The 18,402-nt window shown below is 42.3% G+C and overlaps 9 non-coding genes across 9 annotated transcripts; 6 read left to right on the forward strand and 3 right to left on the reverse strand.

The window, feature by feature from the left end:
• Positions 1 to 355: 355 nt before the first annotated feature.
• On the reverse strand, positions 356 to 427 carry trnaq-uug (transfer RNA glutamine (anticodon UUG)). Its single transcript has one exon. It is a non-coding gene; the product is annotated as a tRNA-Gln (tRNA).
• Positions 428 to 577: 150 nt separating this feature from the next.
• On the forward strand, positions 578 to 649 carry trnad-guc (transfer RNA aspartic acid (anticodon GUC)). Its single transcript has one exon. It is a non-coding gene; the product is annotated as a tRNA-Asp (tRNA).
• A 1,234-nt stretch (positions 650 to 1,883) lies between these two features.
• trnav-cac (transfer RNA valine (anticodon CAC)) lies at positions 1,884 to 1,956 on the forward strand. The gene has a single exon. It is a non-coding gene; the product is annotated as a tRNA-Val (tRNA).
• Positions 1,957 to 2,430: 474 nt separating this feature from the next.
• Positions 2,431 to 2,502, reverse strand: trnaq-uug (transfer RNA glutamine (anticodon UUG)). The gene has a single exon. It is a non-coding gene; the product is annotated as a tRNA-Gln (tRNA).
• A 150-nt stretch (positions 2,503 to 2,652) lies between these two features.
• trnad-guc (transfer RNA aspartic acid (anticodon GUC)) lies at positions 2,653 to 2,724 on the forward strand. Its single transcript has one exon. It is a non-coding gene; the product is annotated as a tRNA-Asp (tRNA).
• Positions 2,725 to 3,958: 1,234 nt separating this feature from the next.
• trnav-cac (transfer RNA valine (anticodon CAC)) lies at positions 3,959 to 4,031 on the forward strand. Its single transcript has one exon. It is a non-coding gene; the product is annotated as a tRNA-Val (tRNA).
• A 1,637-nt stretch (positions 4,032 to 5,668) lies between these two features.
• On the reverse strand, positions 5,669 to 5,740 carry trnaq-uug (transfer RNA glutamine (anticodon UUG)). The gene has a single exon. It is a non-coding gene; the product is annotated as a tRNA-Gln (tRNA).
• Positions 5,741 to 5,890: 150 nt separating this feature from the next.
• trnad-guc (transfer RNA aspartic acid (anticodon GUC)) lies at positions 5,891 to 5,962 on the forward strand. Its single transcript has one exon. It is a non-coding gene; the product is annotated as a tRNA-Asp (tRNA).
• Positions 5,963 to 6,533: 571 nt separating this feature from the next.
• On the forward strand, positions 6,534 to 6,606 carry trnav-aac (transfer RNA valine (anticodon AAC)). Its single transcript has one exon. It is a non-coding gene; the product is annotated as a tRNA-Val (tRNA).
• Positions 6,607 to 18,402: the final 11,796 nt, after the last annotated feature.

Consider the following 18,402-nt stretch of genomic DNA (forward strand, 5'->3'; position numbering starts at 1 on the left):
GTCTTCTGTAGGTTGTGTGCTAGCCAAGCAAAGGACATCAAAGAGCTTGTCAACCAGAAGCTCGGGGCCTTCAGTGGTGGCAACAGAGTTAGAAGTGAGAAGAGTACAAGGGGAATTGTTGACTTGAGTCACGGTGGCCAATGAAAGATACAGCAGGACGCTGAAGTGGAAAGTGCAGCACAAGAGCATGAGTGAGGTTTGGTGCGGCATGAAGACCACGTGCAGATGAGATCAGCCAACAGAAGAGGAGTGGAATTGACTGGGCAACTAACTTGTTCTTGAAGTCATTAGACTCTCATGCTAGCGTGTGCTAATGCTAGTGCACCTTTGGAGCAAAGGGCAAGAAAGCCAACTGAGGTTCCACTGAGACTTGAACTCAGATCACTGGATTCAAAGTCCAGAGTGCTAACCATTACACCATGGAACCCTGCTGAAAGCAGAAAAAGTTCTCTGTCAAACACCCATAAAACTGTAGTTCCTGCTAAACTGATGGGGATTTTTACATGGCCGAGGACAGTTTGCGTGTCCTAGCTGCTGCGAATCCCACCTTGACGTGACCCTGCCAGCACCCGGCAGGTCCTCGTTAGTATAGTGGACAGTATCTCCGCCTGTCACGCGGAAGACCGGGGTTCGATTCCCCGACGGGGAGTGAGCAGTCTCCTTCTCTGCTCTGCCTTTTACCTGGAATGACCACACACCCGTTCATCGCACGCTACCTGCATTTTTTTGCACGGAGTCCATCATTCAAAAAGACCCTGCGGAATTTCTCCACCAGATCCTAGTCAATCTAACAATCTAGTCCTATAATGGGTTTGAAAAAACATCAATTCCACCTGTGCACTCACAAGTCAAAAATGTCTTCTAGGCAAGAGCTCCCATGAGAAGACAAGCTAGTCCAAGAGAACTCTGCTTGTCCAGCATTTTCTCTGCTTTACTTGCGTCCCTATTAACAAATAAGTCTCTTGGGTTTGTCTTCTGTAGGTTGTGTGCTAGCCAGACAAAGAAGCTTGTCAACAAGAAGATCAGCTCCCATTTGAAGAGATGCTATCTCGAGATCACAATTTGGATTGTCAATATAACCATAACTGGGGGAATGCTTGAAAAATGACACAAATGGGAGTTCCCGCTTCTCACTAGTCCTACGTGATCTGTCATAAAAGTCCTCAAATGTAAAAAGGCATGGAAATGCCCCTCTAATGACGAGAGGGCATGCACGCTCCGTTTCCGTAGTGTAGTGGTTATCACGTTCACCTAACACGCGACAGGTCCCTGGTCCGAAACCAGGCGGAAACATGCTTCTTTGTTTCCCGTTACAAAAGTGTCTGCCTGCAGGCATTGCTTTATGTTATGGGGTTGTACTGCTGTTTGGGACACAGAGGAGAGAAAGCACTCAAATCTTGTACAGGGCTCTGACGCTTGTAACCTTTGGATGCTCACGTTGCTAAAAAGTTGTCCATAGCCCACATTTCAGGAAATTTCACACAAATCAACATGTCTCCAGTCACCATATTTACTGAAGATGCAGGCACAGACTAAGCTCTTGGAAATGAGTGGCTCTAGCTGGCCTGCACAGGACTTGGGCCCATTTTCAGCCAATGCACAACGCGATCAAACGCATGGCCTCTTTAGGCAACAGTTCTGCTCCTCGAGGTTCTGGGGTTCTTAGGGCCGCATATGTTGAGCTGCGCTTGCTTCAGAGAACTCCTAAATGTCAAAAGTTTAAGTGAGCCTAACATCCAGACTATAGTTCAGATTCCTTGCTAGCGAGCGTCTGTCTCTTCTCCATGGGTCCTTCCGTTCAAGGACATGATAGTAACATGCCGTCAGATTGGCCAGATTACTGGTTGAGACACATTGCAAAGCCAAGCAAGTCATCGCTCACCGTTTCCGTAGTGTAGTGGTTATCACGTTCGCCTCACACGCGAAAGGTCCCCGGTCCGAAACCGGGCGGAAACATGGCCCTTTTGCTTCTTTGGTCACAAGGGAATTGATGTTCACTGTTTAGACAACTCTGCTTGTCCAGCATTTTCTCTGTTTTACTTGCGTCCCTATTGAGAAATAAGTCTCCTAGTTTTGTCTTCTGTAGGTTGTGTGCTAGCCAAGCAAAGGACATCAAAGAGCTTGTCAACCAGAAGCTCGGGGCCTTCAGTGGTGGCAACAGAGTTAGAAGTGAGAAGAGTACAAGGGGAATTGTTGACTTGAGTCACGGTGGCCAATGAAAGATACAGCAGGACGCTGAAGTGGAAAGTGCAGCACAAGAGCATGAGTGAGGTTTGGTGCGGCATGAAGACCACGTGCAGATGAGATCAGCCAACAGAAGAGGAGTGGAATTGACTGGGCAACTAACTTGTTCTTGAAGTCATTAGACTCTCATGCTAGCGTGTGCTAATGCTAGTGCACCTTTGGAGCAAAGGGCAAGAAAGCCAACTGAGGTTCCACTGAGACTTGAACTCAGATCACTGGATTCAAAGTCCAGAGTGCTAACCATTACACCATGGAACCCTGCTGAAAGCAGAAAAAGTTCTCTGTCAAACACCCATAAAACTGTAGTTCCTGCTAAACTGATGGGGATTTTTACATGGCCGAGGACAGTTTGCGTGTCCTAGCTGCTGCGAATCCCACCTTGACGTGACCCTGCCAGCACCCGGCAGGTCCTCGTTAGTATAGTGGACAGTATCTCCGCCTGTCACGCGGAAGACCGGGGTTCGATTCCCCGACGGGGAGTGAGCAGTCTTCTTCTCTGCTCTGCCTTTTACCTGGAATGACCACACACCCGTTCATCGCACGCTACCTGCATTTTTTTGCACGGAGTCCATCATTCAAAAAGACCCTGCGGAATTTCTCCACCAGATCCTAGTCAATCTAACAATCTAGTCCTATAATGGGTTTGAAAAAACATCAATTCCACCTGTGCACTCACAAGTCAAAAATGTCTTCTAGGCAAGAGCTCCCATGAGAAGACAAGCTAGTCCAAGAGAACTCTGCTTGTCCAGCATTTTCTCTGCTTTACTTGCGTCCCTATTAACAAATAAGTCTCTTGGGTTTGTCTTCTGTAGGTTGTGTGCTAGCCAGACAAAGAAGCTTGTCAACAAGAAGATCAGCTCCCATTTGAAGAGATGCTATCTCGAGATCACAATTTGGATTGTCAATATAACCATAACTGGGGGAATGCTTGAAAAATGACACAAATGGGAGTTCCCGCTTCTCACTAGTCCTACGTGATCTGTCATAAAAGTCCTCAAATGTAAGAAGGCATGGAAATGCCCCTCTAATGACGAGAGGGCATGCGCGCTCCGTTTCCGTAGTGTAGTGGTTATCACGTTCACCTAACACGCGACAGGTCCCTGGTCCGAAACCAGGCGGAAACATGCTTCTTTGTTTCCCGTTACAAAAGTGTCTGCCTGCAGGCATTGCTTTATGTTATGGGGTTGTACTGCTGTTTGGGACACAGAGGAGAGAAAGCACTCAAATCTTGTACAGGGCTCTGACGCTTGTAACCTTTGGATGCTCACGTTGCTAAAAAGTTGTCCATAGCCCACATTTCAGGAAATTTCACACAAATCAACATGTCTCCAGTCACCATATTTACTGAAGATGCAGGCACAGACTAAGCTCTTGGAAATGAGTGGCTCTAGCTGGCCTGCACAGGACTTGGGCCCATTTTCAGCCAATGCACAACGCGATCAAACGCATGGCCTCTTTAGGCAACAGTTCTGCTCCTCGAGGTTCTGGGGTTCTTAGGGCCGCATATGTTGAGCTGCGCTTGCTTCAGAGAACTCCTAAATGTCAAAAGTTTAAGTGAGCCTAACATCCAGACTATAGTTCAGATTCCTTGCTAGCGAGCGTCTGTCTCTTCTCCATGGGTCCTTCCGTTCAAGGACATGATAGTAACATGCCGTCAGATTGGCCAGATTACTGGTTGAGACACATTGCAAAGCCAAGCAAGTCATCGCTCACCGTTTCCGTAGTGTAGTGGTTATCACGTTCGCCTCACACGCGAAAGGTCCCCGGTCCGAAACCGGGCGGAAACATGGACCTTTTGCTTCTTTGGTCACAAGGGAATTGATGTTCACTGTTTAGACAACTCTGCTTGTCCAGCATTTTCTCTGTTTTACTTGCGTCCCTATTGAGAAATAAGTCTCCCAGTTTTGTCTTCTGTAGGTTGTGTGCTAGCCAAGCAAAGGACATCAAAGAGCTTGTCAACCAGAAGCTCGGGGCCTTCAGTGGTGGCAACAGAGTTAGAAGTGAGAAGAGTACAAGGGGAGTCAAAGGAGTTTGCAAAGAAAAGCGTCTGGACTTCTTTAAGATGCTTGAAGACGTTTCACCTCTCATCCGAGAAGCTTCTTCAGTTCTAAGGTCAAATGGCCAAGAGTCCCAGATTTAAACCCAGTGGGAGTATCCCCCCAAAGAGGACCCTACACCACCGGGCAGAACATGTTCCCTCTAAGCCTGAGGGAAAAAAGAAGGAACACACACACGTAAAGGAAGCACTCAAAACATGCGGTTATCCTAACTGGGCGTTCATAAAGTCAGCAAAGAGGCACAGAAAAGAAGATCAGACACCAGCGAGGGAGGATAAGAAAGACAGACGCAACAACGTTGTTATCCCCTATGTAGCCGGTGTATCAGAGAAACTCAGGAGAGTTTTCTCCAAGCACGACATCCCAGTGTACTTCAGACCCAGCAACACACTCAGACAGAAACTGGTTCACCCGAAAGACAAAACTCCAAAACACAGACTTAACAACGTGGTGTATGCTGTACAGTGCAGCGAGGAATGCCCAGACCTCTACATTGGAGAAACCAAACAGCCACTTCACAAGCGCATGGCACAACATAGAAGAGCCACCTCCACGGGACAAGACTCAGCAGTCCATCTGCATCTTAAGGATAAAGGTCACTCTTTCGAGGATGCCAATGTTCACATTTTGGACAGAGAGGACAGATGGTTTGAAAGAGGAGTGAAAGAGGCCATCTATGTCCACTGTGAGCGACCATCTTTGAACAGAGGCGGTGGTTTACGACACCAACTGTCTGCCATCTATAATCCAGTTTTGAGTTCCCTCCCCAGACGCCTTAATGCCCACTCACATCCTGGGCCATCTGACCTCAGGAATTCGCATGACAAGGTGGGGCCAGGTTTCACAATGAGCACACCTGAAACCCTGGCTGATTAGGTCCCACACCCGCTTTCACACCTTGGCTCATGTGATTAGAGGATCACCAGGGGGTCCTTTGTCCCTCTTTGGGGGGACACTCCCACTGGGTTTAAATCTGGGACTCTCGGCCATTTGACCTTAGAACTGAAGAAGCTTCTCGGATGAGAGGTGAAGCAACTTAAAGAAGTCCAGACGCTTTTCTTTGCAAACTCCTTTGACTACGATGACCTTGATGACTGAGAACCTTCACAGACAAAGTACAAGGGGAATTGTTGACTTGAGTCACGGTGGCCAATGAAAGATACAGCAGGATGCTGAAGTGGAAAGTGCAGCACAAGAGAATGAGCGAGGTTTGGTGCGGCATGAAGACCACGTGCAGATGAGATCAGCCAACAGAAGAGGAGTGGAATTGACTGGGCAACTAACTTGTTCTTGAAGTCATTAGACTCTCATGCTAGCGTGTGCTAATGCTAGTGCACCTTTGGAGCAAAGGGCAAGAAAGCCAACTGAGGTTCCACTGAGACTTGAACTCAGATCACTGGATTCAAAGTCCAGAGTGCTAACCATTACACCATGGAACCCTGCTGAAAGCAGAAAAAGTTCTCTGTCAAACACCCATAAAACTGTAGTTCCTGCTAAACTGATGGGGATTTTTACATGGCCAAGGACAGTTTGCGTGTCCTAGCTGCTGCGAATCCCACCTTGACGTGACCCTGACAGCACCCGGCAGGTCCTCGTTAGTATAGTGGACAGTATCTCCGCCTGTCACGCGGAAGACCGGGGTTCGATTCCCCGACGGGGAGTGAGCAGTCTCCTTCTCTGCTCTGCCTTTTACCTGGAATGACCACACACCCGTTCATCGCACGCTACCTGCATTTTTTTGCACGGAGTCCATCATTCAAAAAGACCCTGCGGAATTTCTCCACCAGATCCTAGTCAATCTAACAATCTAGTCCTATAATGGGTTTGAAAAAACATCAATTCCACCTGTGCACTCACAAGTCAAAAATGTCTTCTAGGCAAGAGCTCCCATGAGAAGACAAGCTAGTCCAAGAGAACTCTGCTTGTCCAGCATTTTCTCTGCTTTACTTGCGTCCCTATTAACAAATAAGTCTCTTGGGTTTGTCTTCTGTAGGTTGTGTGCTAGCCAGACAAAGAAGCTTGTCAACAAGAAGATCAGCTCCCATTTGAAGAGATGCTATCTCGAGATCACAATTTGGATTGTCAATATAACCATAACTGGGGGAATGCTTGAAAAATGACACAAATGGGAGTTCCCGCTTCTCACTAGTCCTACGTGATCTGTCATAAAAGTCCTCAAATATAAGAAGGCATGGAAATGCCCCTCTAATGACGAGAGGGCATGCACGCTCCGTTTCTGTAGTGTAGTGGTTATCACGTTCACCTAACATGCGAAAGGTCCCTGGTCTGAAACCAGGCGGAAACATGCTTCTTTGTTTCCCGTTACAAAAGTGTCTGCCTGCAGGCATTGCTTTATGTTATGGGGTTGTACTGCTGTTTGGGACACAGAGGAGAGAAAGCACTCAAATCTTGTACAGGGCTCTGACGCTTGTAACCTTTGGATGCTCACGTTGCTAAAAAGTTGTCCATAGCCCAAATTTCAGGAAATTTCACACAAATCAACATGTCTCCAGTCACCATATTTACTGAAGATGCAGGCACAGACTAAGCTCTTGGAAATGAGTGGCTCTAGCTGGCCTGCACAGGACTTGGGCCCATTTTCAGCCAATGCACAACGCAATCAAACGCATCGCCTCTTTAGGCAACAGTTCTGCTCCTCGAGGTTCTGGGGTTCTTAGGGCCGCATATGTTGAGCTGCGCTTGCTTCAGAGAACTCCTAAATGTCAAAAGTTTAAGTGAGCCTAACATCCAGACTATAGTTCAGATTCCTTGCTAGCGAGTGTCTGTCTCTTCTCCATGGGTCCTTCCGTTCAAGGACATGATAGTAACATGCCGTCAGATTGGCCAGATTACTGATTGAGACACATTGCAAAGCCAAGCAAGTCATCGCTCACCGTTTCCGTAGTGTAGTGGTTATCACGTTCGCCTCACACGCGAAAGGTCCCCGGGCGGAAACATGGATCTTTTGCTTCTTTGGTCACAAGGGAATTGATGTTCACTGTTTAGACAACTCTGCTTGTCCAGCATTTTTTCTGTTTTACTTGCGTCCCTATTGAGAAATAAGTCTCCCAGTTTTGTCTTCTGTAGGTTGTGTGCTAGCCAAGCAAAGGACATCAAAGAGCTTGTCAACCAGAAGCTCGGGGCCTTCAGTGGTGGCAACAGAGTTAGAAGTGAGAAGAGTACAAGGGGAATTGTTGACTTGAGTCACGGTGGCCAATGAAAGATACAGCAGGACGCTGAAGTAGAAAGTGCAGCACAAGAGCATGAGCGAGGTTTGGTGCGGCATGAAGACCACATGCAGATGAGATCAGCCAACAGAAGAGGAGTAGAATTGACTGGGCAACTAACTTGTTCTTGAAGTCATTAGACTCTCATGCTAGCGTGTGCTAATGCTAGTGCACCTTTGGAGCAAAGGGCAAGAAAGCCAAATGAGGCTCCACTGAGACTTGAACTCAGATCTGCTCACTTGAGCAGTCTCCTTCTCTGCTCTGCCTTCTACCTGAAATGATTGCACGCTACGTGCATTTTTTTTGCACGGAGTCCATCATTGAAAATACCCTGTGGAATTTCTCCACTAGATCCCAGTCAATCTAACAATGTAGTCCTATAATGGACTTTAAAAAACTTCAATGCCACCTGCTCACAAATCAAAATTCTCTTCTAGGCAAGAGCTCCCATGAGAAGAGATGCTAGTCCAAGAGAACTTGTCCAGCATTTTCTCTGTTTCATTTGCGTCCCTATTGAGAAATAAGTCTCCTATTAGTCTCCAACAGAAGAGGAGTGGAATTGACTGGGCCACTAACTTGTTCTTTAATAAACATCTTAAGTAGTGCAATCGGTTATTTTTCCTGCCCTAAGAGGACGCACTATTAACAAAGTAATTACACTGTCCACCAAACCTTGCGTCCTGCAAAGCTCCATCATCTGGGACCGGCTATAAACAAATGTCAACCAGTAGGGGATCTTCGTCTGACAGTTTCAGAAGATCTTTTTCACGTATAACATTACCTTCTACAGATCCAGAAACTCCTTACTCTCACTCCTGAAAGATGTATGGCATCTGGCTTTAAACATTATTCCGTATTGGTCATCTGGACACCCTTTAAGTAGGTTCCTCACATCGTTAAAAGCGGAGCAAGCTTTGGCAGTACTTGTGGTGTAATCAGGAAAACCACTGGGTTCCCCTTGTTTTGCAATTGGCCCTGCTTCTGGCCCCCCCCTAGCACATTGACACAGTCGTGGTAGTAATGGAGTTTAGCGTTTATAACTTGGGGTTTCCCGCTGGATCTTCGCAGAGCAAGGCCTCTATGTGAGTGGTCCACCAGGCTTTCTTTGTCCAGTTGCAGAACTGATAACCAGCTCAGTCTGTAATTCTGCAACTGTCTCTTGGAGGCTGACGACCTTGTCCCACCATGATAATAAACCCTCTTCCAGGTCGCTAATGGTGGATATGACGTTGTTATTTTCTGAGTGGACTGCAGCCGTGTTGTTTGCAATTGTTAAAATATAAATATAATTGAAAATCTAAGTACAAAATGTAAAATTATTTAAACCTTTGATCAAGGTCAGTTACTTCACTGATATCTGTCAGTGAAGCAACTGTCAAAGGTTTTCAGTTGTTTTAATAAATTGCTCATTCAGACAGCCAGGGATTTAGACATATCAAACGCAAAGGGCATAAGTTACAAAAATGTTTTTAATAAACACTTTTTAAACAAAAAGTGTGTTCACCTCTGTTCCCCTCACTCATATTTCCCGTCATTTGTCAGTTATTTGTGTATAAATAGTCCTGTCCTCCATATCCTCTATCTTCATGACAGATGAGAGGATTATCCTCCTGGTAACCTGCATCATTCTGATGGTGTTGATTATCCCCCCACACAGAGAACTGATGAAAATCAGCATTACTTGGTTCTCCACTTACCCAGTTTATGACCAACTGTTGTCGTTATGAGGCCAAGTAAACGTCTCTCAGTTGAGACCAGTCAATCCTGAGAAGTAATTTTGTTTTATAGTTTCTTCAGAGTTCTTGATTTTAGCCAAACCTGTGTAGTGTATTCTGCAGTAAGTCTGGTCAGTTAGTTTAGTTTTGATGAACAAGCCCTTAAACAATCATGTTTTTGTTTAATTTTTTCTTAAATTTTGGTTTAACAGATCACAGTTGTAATAAGAAGCAGAACTATATTGGAAATAATACGAAACAGAAACGGTAAGATGAGCTGCATTTAGACTTACTGGTGCACAGCTTATCAGGCACCATTATATACACATGTAACTCTCTTAAATGGACTTGAACATTACAATCTAATAACCAGCAATGGTGCTCCATTGTTGAGTCATAGCAGACAATGACGGAAAAACTCTATACAACAGTTGTCAAAAACCAAACTGCAGCCTAAACACTCACACTTTGCATTACTGGGCTGTTTATTTTAGGTTTCCTGTATCATGGTTTTGGTTATTTACATGTGGATGTGTGGTTTGCATGCTACATTTGACTCTATAGTACTGCATGTGCAGTTTAAATCTGCAGCATTGTTTTGTTTTAATATTCATATCCAATTTTTTTGAATGAATGACCACCGCTCTCATACAACTTCAAAACTGTTTTTTAAAATTTAAATCTTCAGATTCCCTTCTGTACAGAGAAGAAGCAGAAATTAGTTCAGTAAAAATAACATTTGAGATATGAAGTTTAAAAGTACTTTTTGTATGCCTGTTAGTAGTTAGTAGTCCAATGAACAAGGATTAAAAGCATAGACAAATTGCAAAAACTACTTTTAACTATGTTATTGATATTTCTCTGGTAAATGTAATTGAAATCTATAATTCCAACTTAGCTTTTATTCATCCTAGTGAGTGCAGAGCCACTATTCATGATGAAATAAAAACCGATTAGCACATCAGGAAGATGTTGACAACTGGTTGTGTACTTAGTGAGTACATCACGCAGCAGAACCCTGAGAAAGGAGAGGAACCACCATGGAAGGACAGGCCGCTGGACGGTGTGTATCACCACCAAATATAGGAAGTGGCTGATGTTGAGAAAGACTGAAAGACCACACAGAAGCAGTAATCATGGCAGCACAGGAACAAGCCTTAAGGAAAAGATTGATATGTGCTGAGGTCTACCACAACCACACACAAGATCCCAGTTGCAGGCTGTGCAAAAATGCCCTTGAAGTAATTCAGCAGATAACAGTAGGGTGCAAGATGTTAGCAAGCAGGACACATGGAATGCCATAACCAGGTCATACTCATACTCAAAACAACTAAAACAAGATAAAATCCCGTGGGACTTATAACACTCACAATGGTTTGGTATCTCTTAAATGCAACATAAGTCAAGGGTTTATGAGGTCATTAGTGTGTGCCACTGCACTCTCTGTGATTATGGGAACAATGTGCTTGCACGTGAGTACATGGAGAGAGACGGACTTTATATGTTTTACCTCTCCAGAAACTTTTGCAACGTTACGGGTTGTATGAACACTGTCTGTCTTGTTTGATAAGCAGCAGCCGTTCAACTGGGCCTTGTATGGTTGATGAAGAGAAAGTGTTTTAAAGGATATGCTGTGGAATTCCCAGTACCAGTGTGATTGTGTATTCTTCCTACTATCGTGCTAAGGTTTCTACTGCCTCCTCTCAACCACTGAACACAACCCAGCGTTACAGACTCCCAGATACAGATGGACAAACTCTTGAAGATTAACAAACTGTACAAAGTAGTAATGGACAAGCAGAGAAAGACCGCCATAGCGATATATGCATCCGTAGTGATGGATGTAGCTATTTTGAGTGATAGCAACATCCAGAAAAAGAAACATGTTAAGCTTGAGAAATACCACGGGCTGAGAGAGGAGTTCGAGAAGATGTAGAGGTTGAAGACAACAGTAGACCCCCGAAAAACAACACCAAAGGCCCAAAACAAGGCAATTGATTTCAGCAGATCCTAGGAAGGACATCTAAGATCTCTATCCAGAAGTGCGGTACCAGGAACACCAAAGATATTGAAATATATACAAAAAATGCAGAGTAATGCTGAGTTCTACTTAAAGACACGACAGAGTGTTCTTCTTCACTATTGCCATATGCAAAGCAAGTTTAAATTTGTAAAAATGTAAATGTTCTTGGTACATAGTGTGATTCTCTATAATCAGTCAAATTAAGTACAAATTAACATATTTAAGAACAATGATTTATGATCAAAACCCAGCAGGGCTTATTGTTATTTTGCCTGTGTGGGCATGTCTCTCTCCAGCCGAGGGCATCAACCTATGCAGCTGATTCTACTCAGCCGACAGACCAAAGTACTCAGTGCCCTGTTGGCTGAGAGCCCTTGATTTTCAAGTGGTGTGCTGTGTGTTTGACTCAATACTTCTGTTCAGTGGAGTTTTTTTGTTTTTAGTTGTTCTTTTGTTTGATCGGGATCATAGGTGTCTATCTCGATTTTGTTTAAATATTACTAACAACCTTTATTTTCACAACTTTGCATTCTTGTCTTCTTTTTTAAACCCAGAAACATTTTGTTACTTCCCTGCATCTTCTGGATTTTTACTCTTGAGAAAGGAGGTCTGGTAAACAGGATTATTTATTTCATTCCATCTAAACTTTGTGAGTTCTGCCTTCGGGCACTCTTTCGTTATGTTGCCTTTTTTATTTTTTGAGTAATTATGGATGGGGGATAAATTACCTGTTGAGAGCTTGCAATCCAGGGCTCTGGCTACTGGCGCTTTTGCCTTTCTAGTTGCGTTGTACCCAGCATGCACTAGTAGATAAGTAGGTGGAGTTTTGGGTGGTTAAGAACTGGGCAAGTTTGTGTTGGTTGTGGTGGTGTTGTATAGCTCATTATTTGTCACTACTGGTGTTAGTGACTTCAGTATTAAATTGTTTAGTTGAGTTAGTCTGGCTAGTTGTACAATTAGATTTGCCAAAATAAAATGGTTTGAAAATGATAAAATGACACTGCAGTACTGAGAGGAAGTAGAATATGGAAAAAGGAGAAAAACTTGACAAGCAACAAAAATTGGACTTTGTTATAGTGCAAATATTCAAATCTGTAATTTGAACTTGCAACATATAATGAATGATAAAGACACAAAAATATATTCCAAAAATTTGTGTTTTTTTAACAAACCTTGGAAATTTTATTTAAAAAAATGTTTTTCCAGAGTTTGTATTTCCTTGTTTAAATGTCCTTGAACCCATAAAACCCCTTTTGTCAACAAAAAGCTGCTGCTGGGTTTTATCAAAGAAGCACAGTATCATATTTGTGACTGAAAGCCCGATTTCACTAAAAGGACAAATTAGCATGATGATGCATTTGCAAAAATGCACCCATGGGAGTGCAATATTCTTTGGACAATCGACAAGCTAGCTTCCATCTAAATACAATATAGCATGTCCTGACTGAGGGATTTTGGAAACAAATTAAGACGTACAGCTCTGCTATCACTTCCGACATAAATGAAGACAGAAAACTAAACAACAGTGACATTTGTAATGTTACTGAAGTTTGGCTACCTGGTATATAATGATGTGCTACGTCATCGCTAGCGACACAGCTATGTTAGCATAATAAACACAGTGAAGCTGGAGGATGAACGCTAACTTTTTTCCACTCGATAAAAGTTAACGTGAGGATTCTCGGTGGTCAGGGACAAATGCAATCGCATGGCAGGATGCTGTAAACGGACCAAACTTCAGTCAGGGGAATAACTGAGATAACCGATCCACAATACAAGGTTAGTCAATGATATACTGATGCATGGGCTGGGCTGTAGTTACATGGTGAGGTTTTAAAAACTGAGCTTTAAAATGAATAGTGGTAAGAAAAACTGAGAGAGGCCGACAGTGATCACTGACTGTTTTTAGGGGCTTTTTGAGATTAAATAGAACAAGATACAAAGCATTAAGACATGTTAAAAACGCAAAAGCCTTATTAAACGCAGGGTAGTTTGGGCCCGGAAGCAGGATTCGTCACGTCATCACTTAAAGACCAGATATAACTATATGAGTCTTGCTTGGATTGCATGGCTCAAAAACTAATTACATACCTTTATAAATAAGCTGTATGCGTCTTTAGTTTTGACAAACGCAAATGAATAAATTACAACTAGTAAAAATCAGTAATTTTATTGAGTGAGCAACTCGTCGCTGACCCAGAGTGAGCACTCCACCCTTTTGCATCCTTATCCGAACTCCAAGTCCAGTGACCAGACCCAAGAACATATGTTTATAATGTTATGTTCATTCTGTACTATGTATTTAGTTTTAACAACAACTAAACAACTACTAAAAATTGGTATTTTTACAGAGTGACTTTACTAGTCTTGTGTGAGGGACTAAGCTCATAACACACACATACGGAAGAATTTATTTTCATATTTCCTAAAATAAATAAGTAAATAAATAAAGAATACAACTTAATTCGATAATCATTTCATAAAAGAGGTTATAGAATTTAAGAGGGAAAACTAGTGCTTACTAAATGAAAGAGAAAATAAATAGATTCATAGTGGCAAATGTTACAGGACACTCACAAAACAAATCCTAGAAATATTCCTACTGAGTGTCAAACATATTCCTAATTGTCTACATCAGAGTTCCCAACAAAGCTGAGATCTGCAGCTTCGTGTTTCATCTTGCTGAATTGCAGATATGCACCAGGGTTGCTGTTGGTGATATCCTGCAGTTAGACTCTGAAGAAGTGTCACCCACGCGGTTTGTTGGCTTTGCATGTTGTGGTGTAGCTGCTGTGATGGGCTGATACAGAGGAGCATATACACAAACTTGCATTAAAAGACCTTTAACTACAATATTACAAGTTTGAAGTTGTGGTCTACGATCCTTTAATACATGCTACAGAGCCAACTAAGTTGTCACATATTTATTGACTCTTAAAAGTCATATTAGTAAATGTAACAAGTTCACCTCTTCTTTCTCTGAAAATTTGCACTGAAAGCTGTTTTCTGCATGGAGATTAGCCAGGCCGGCTTCACGAATGACGTTTCTGCCCTGTGTCTGTCTGTTTACAAGATGGTGCCATGGAGGACGCCATGGTTGTGGCGAGCTAGCGACTCGCGTTGTGTTGGCCACAGCTGGGTTGTGGTGCTTTACAACACACACAGACACACATGCAAATAATAACCTGCGCTTATTGTACACCTATATACAACAAGCGGAGTGCAAAATATAAATAAAATAACTACATAAATAGAACAGCTTGTAAATGACTATCAGCATTTAACACTGAAACCTGTAGTTAGTAGTAATGATACCGAGCCATAAATCAATAATACCAACAACAACTGCTGCATTATGGAGGTGCTGTTGAGTTCCTTTCATAGCCTCGCGGTGGTGTGGATATTCATGCTCACCAACATTTTCTGATTTTTAAACTATAGAGGACAACAAAAACATTTCAAATTCTGATAAATACTTGTTTAAACTGCTGATGTGATTTGGCTCTATATAAATAAAATAAAACTGAATTGAACTGAACTGAATAGAATGAAGTTGTCTGAATTTTTTTGGAAGTTACAATGCGCATTCTTTTGTAACTAATTTCTTAGCTAGTTTTCCACACCATTGCACCTGCTTTGTTTGGGCTTAGGGTTATCCCACCTTTCAGCAAATCAGAAATTCAAAATTAAATTAACTGACTGAATAAAAAACAGAATTATCAGAGCATTTCACAGTAAAAATATTTTTAAGTTACAAGATCCATATCTTCAAGTAGGCCTGCTCATTGCAGGGAAAAGTGCATTTACAAGGGATGTATGCTGTGACATTTGGTAGGGAACTGATGTACAGGGTGGGCCATTTATATGGATACACCGTAATAAAATGGGAATGGTTGGTGATATTAAAGTCCTGTTTGTGCCACATTAGTATATGTGAGGGGGCAAACTCCTCAAGATGGGTGGTGACCATGGTGGCCATTTAGAAGTCGGTCATCTTGGATACAACTTTTGTTTTTTCAATAGGAAGAGGGCCATGTGACACATCAAACTCATTGGTAATGCCACAAGAAAAACAATGGTGTGCTTGGTTTCAACGTAACTTTATTCTTTCATGAGTTATTTACAAGTTTCTGACCACTTATAAAATGTGTTCAATGTGCTGCCCATTGTGTTCTCCCACTCTTCACACACTGATAGCAACACCGCAGGAGAAATGCCAGCACAGGCATCCAGTATCCGTAGTTTCAGGTGCTGCACATCTCGTATCTTCACACCATAGACAATTGTCTTCAGATGACCCCAAAGATTAAAGTCTAAGGGGTCAGATCAGGAGACTTTGGGGGCCATTCAACTGGCCCACGACGACCAATCCACTTTCCAGGAAACTGTTCATCTAGGAATGCTCGGACCTGGCACCCATAATGTGGTGGTGCACCATCTTGCTGGAAAAACTCAGGGAACGTGCCAGCTTCAGTGCATAAAGAGGGAAACACATCATCATGTAGCAATTTCAAATATCCAGTGGCCTTGAGGTTTCCATTGATGAAGAATGGACCCACTATCGTTGTACCCCATATACCACACCAAACCATCACTTTTGTTGTTCTAACAGTCTTTGAGGGATCCATCCAATGTGGGTTAGTGTCAGACCAATAGCGGTGGTTTTGTTTGTTAACTTCACCATTCACATAAAAGTTTGCCTCATCACTGAACAAAATCTTCTGCGTGAACTGAGGGTCCGGTTCCAACTTTTGTTTTGCCCATTCTGCAAATTCTGTGTGCCGATCTGGGTCATCCTCGTTGAGATGCTGCAGTAGCTGGAGTTTGTAAGGGTGCCATTTGTGAGTAGCTAATATCCGCCGAAGGGATGTTCGACTAATGCCACTCTCCAGTGACATGCGGCGAGTGCTACGCTGTTGGCTATTGCTGAATGAAGCTAGGACAGCCACTGATGTTTCTTCATTAGTGACAGTTTTCTTGCGTCCACATTTTGGCAAATCCAACACTGAACCAGTTTCATGAAACTTAGCAAGCAGTTTGCTAACTGTAGCATGGGAGATGGGTGGTCTCGTAGGGTGTCTTGCATTGAAATCTGCTGCAATGACCCGGTTACTGCGTTCACCAGATATCAACACAATTTCGATCCGCTCCTCACGTGTTAACCTCTTCGACATGTCAATGGCTGTGAACAAAGAGAAACTTGTAAATAACTCATGAAAGAATAAAGTTACGTTGAAACCAAGCACACCATTGTTTTTCTTGTGACATTACCAATAAGTTTGAGGTGTCACATGGCCCTCTTCCTACTGAAAAAAACAAAAGTTGTATCCAAGATGGCCGACTTCTAAATGGCCACCATGGTCACCACCCATCTTGTGGAGTTTGCCCCCTCACATATACTAATGTGGCACAAACAGGACTTTAATATCACCAACCATTCCCATGTTATTACGGTGTATCCATATAAATGGCCCACCCTGTATATCTATATCTGTGTCTTCATGTATAACATAAGACAATAGACAAATTCAGTACAAATCTTTTCTTACCATTATAACAAACAGAGTAGTACAGAAGTCCACAATTTGCATCAGACCACCCTCCATCAGGATTCATCAGCCCGCAGTATTCATTAGAGTCAGCATTATCTGGTTGGCCAGGATACCAAACTTCATAACCAGTTTTACTTGACTGACCAGTCGCTGATCATTTCCAGGAGTTTGTGTCATTTTTCAGGGTTCCCTTCCAGGCTTTGGGGTCATCTCTTAATCCAGTCCACACTGAAGTGATGTCTAAAGGAGGCCTGTTCAGACTGTTTATGTCCTCCATGCTGTCGATGGTGGCCAGGTCTGTGTATTTCTCTCTGCAGTAATTTTGAGCATCAATCCAACTCATTTTCAAATTGACATAGTGGAACTGGGAGAAGTGGTAAGAGAAAGGTATGCAAAGTCCTGTGGAGTGATGATATAGGAAACTTCTGTAGATTAAATGTTTGAGATTAAATTTTGATCTGATGGAGATGTAAAGCATATTACTACAGTCACAAGTTTATCCTGAGAGACATGAGTGTTTGTTAAGATTTAACATGGTACTGAAGAACAATCACCAAAACTAACTATCATCAACATATGGAACAGTGACATCAAGAGCAGATGCAATTGATTTTTTGCAATTTGAGGAACAATAAACAACCAGACATTTATATTTTATATTTAGTCAGTGACCAGGAATAAGACCGAAGAAATCAAAATCCATTACAACAACATCGTTTAAAGGTAAATACAAAAAATTCCCCATTTGCCCTGCAGTCAGTCTTTGTCCTTCAAGCTCAGGGCCGCTACCAAAGGCCTGGGAGCTTGAGGGTCTTGCATAGTATCGTTACTGTTCTTAGGGCTATTTAGGAATGTATTTTTAACATTACTCAATAAGACAATCAGAATACAAATTAAAATGTCAATAGTATTTAAACAAAAACTAGAAAAAAATTGGAAAACGAAGAATGGCTTCAGTCTATACGTTCAAATAAAGCTTCAAATCAAGTTAAAATATTTTATTTTCCAGTCAAAAAATAACAATTTTACAGTTTACAGATGATTCAGTTCATGAAATCACATTTGCAGTGGACATGCTCTGAAGCTCTTATTTTTGAGATGATGTACTCTGCTGCTGATAACCAAGATTCTCTCTGTCATGACTTCAGCCATCTGAGAGGTTCATGAGCCTCTTAATGGGACAAACTCATCTATATGCTTAATACTAATAAAACAGAACAAAACTAAATTAGAAAAGACCATTACTATCCACAAATTTGGTTGTACATCATAGGTTTTCAAAAGGTGAAGGGTTCAATGCCAATTAAACTGTTTAACTGGTTATATATGTGTATATATATATATATATATATATATATATATATATATATATATAAATATAAATATAAAATCAATTATTGATATTTTCCAACTCACAGATTAAATACCTAATGTTAGGTGGAAGAGGTTTATTATTCAGAATAAATGCCAATAATGTGAGAAAAAAAAAGCAAACTAGGAGACAGTGTAGCTTCTGCTGTTTAATGGTTTGCTGTTGCATTTCACTCAGCTAACTGTGCATCAGCTCAGGTTTTAATGAGTAAT

The sequence above is a fragment of the Pelmatolapia mariae genome, linkage group LG10_11 (genome assembly GCF_036321145.2).
Source record: "Pelmatolapia mariae isolate MD_Pm_ZW linkage group LG10_11, Pm_UMD_F_2, whole genome shotgun sequence".
In the NCBI taxonomy this organism is placed as follows: domain Eukaryota; kingdom Metazoa; phylum Chordata; class Actinopteri; order Cichliformes; family Cichlidae; genus Pelmatolapia; species Pelmatolapia mariae.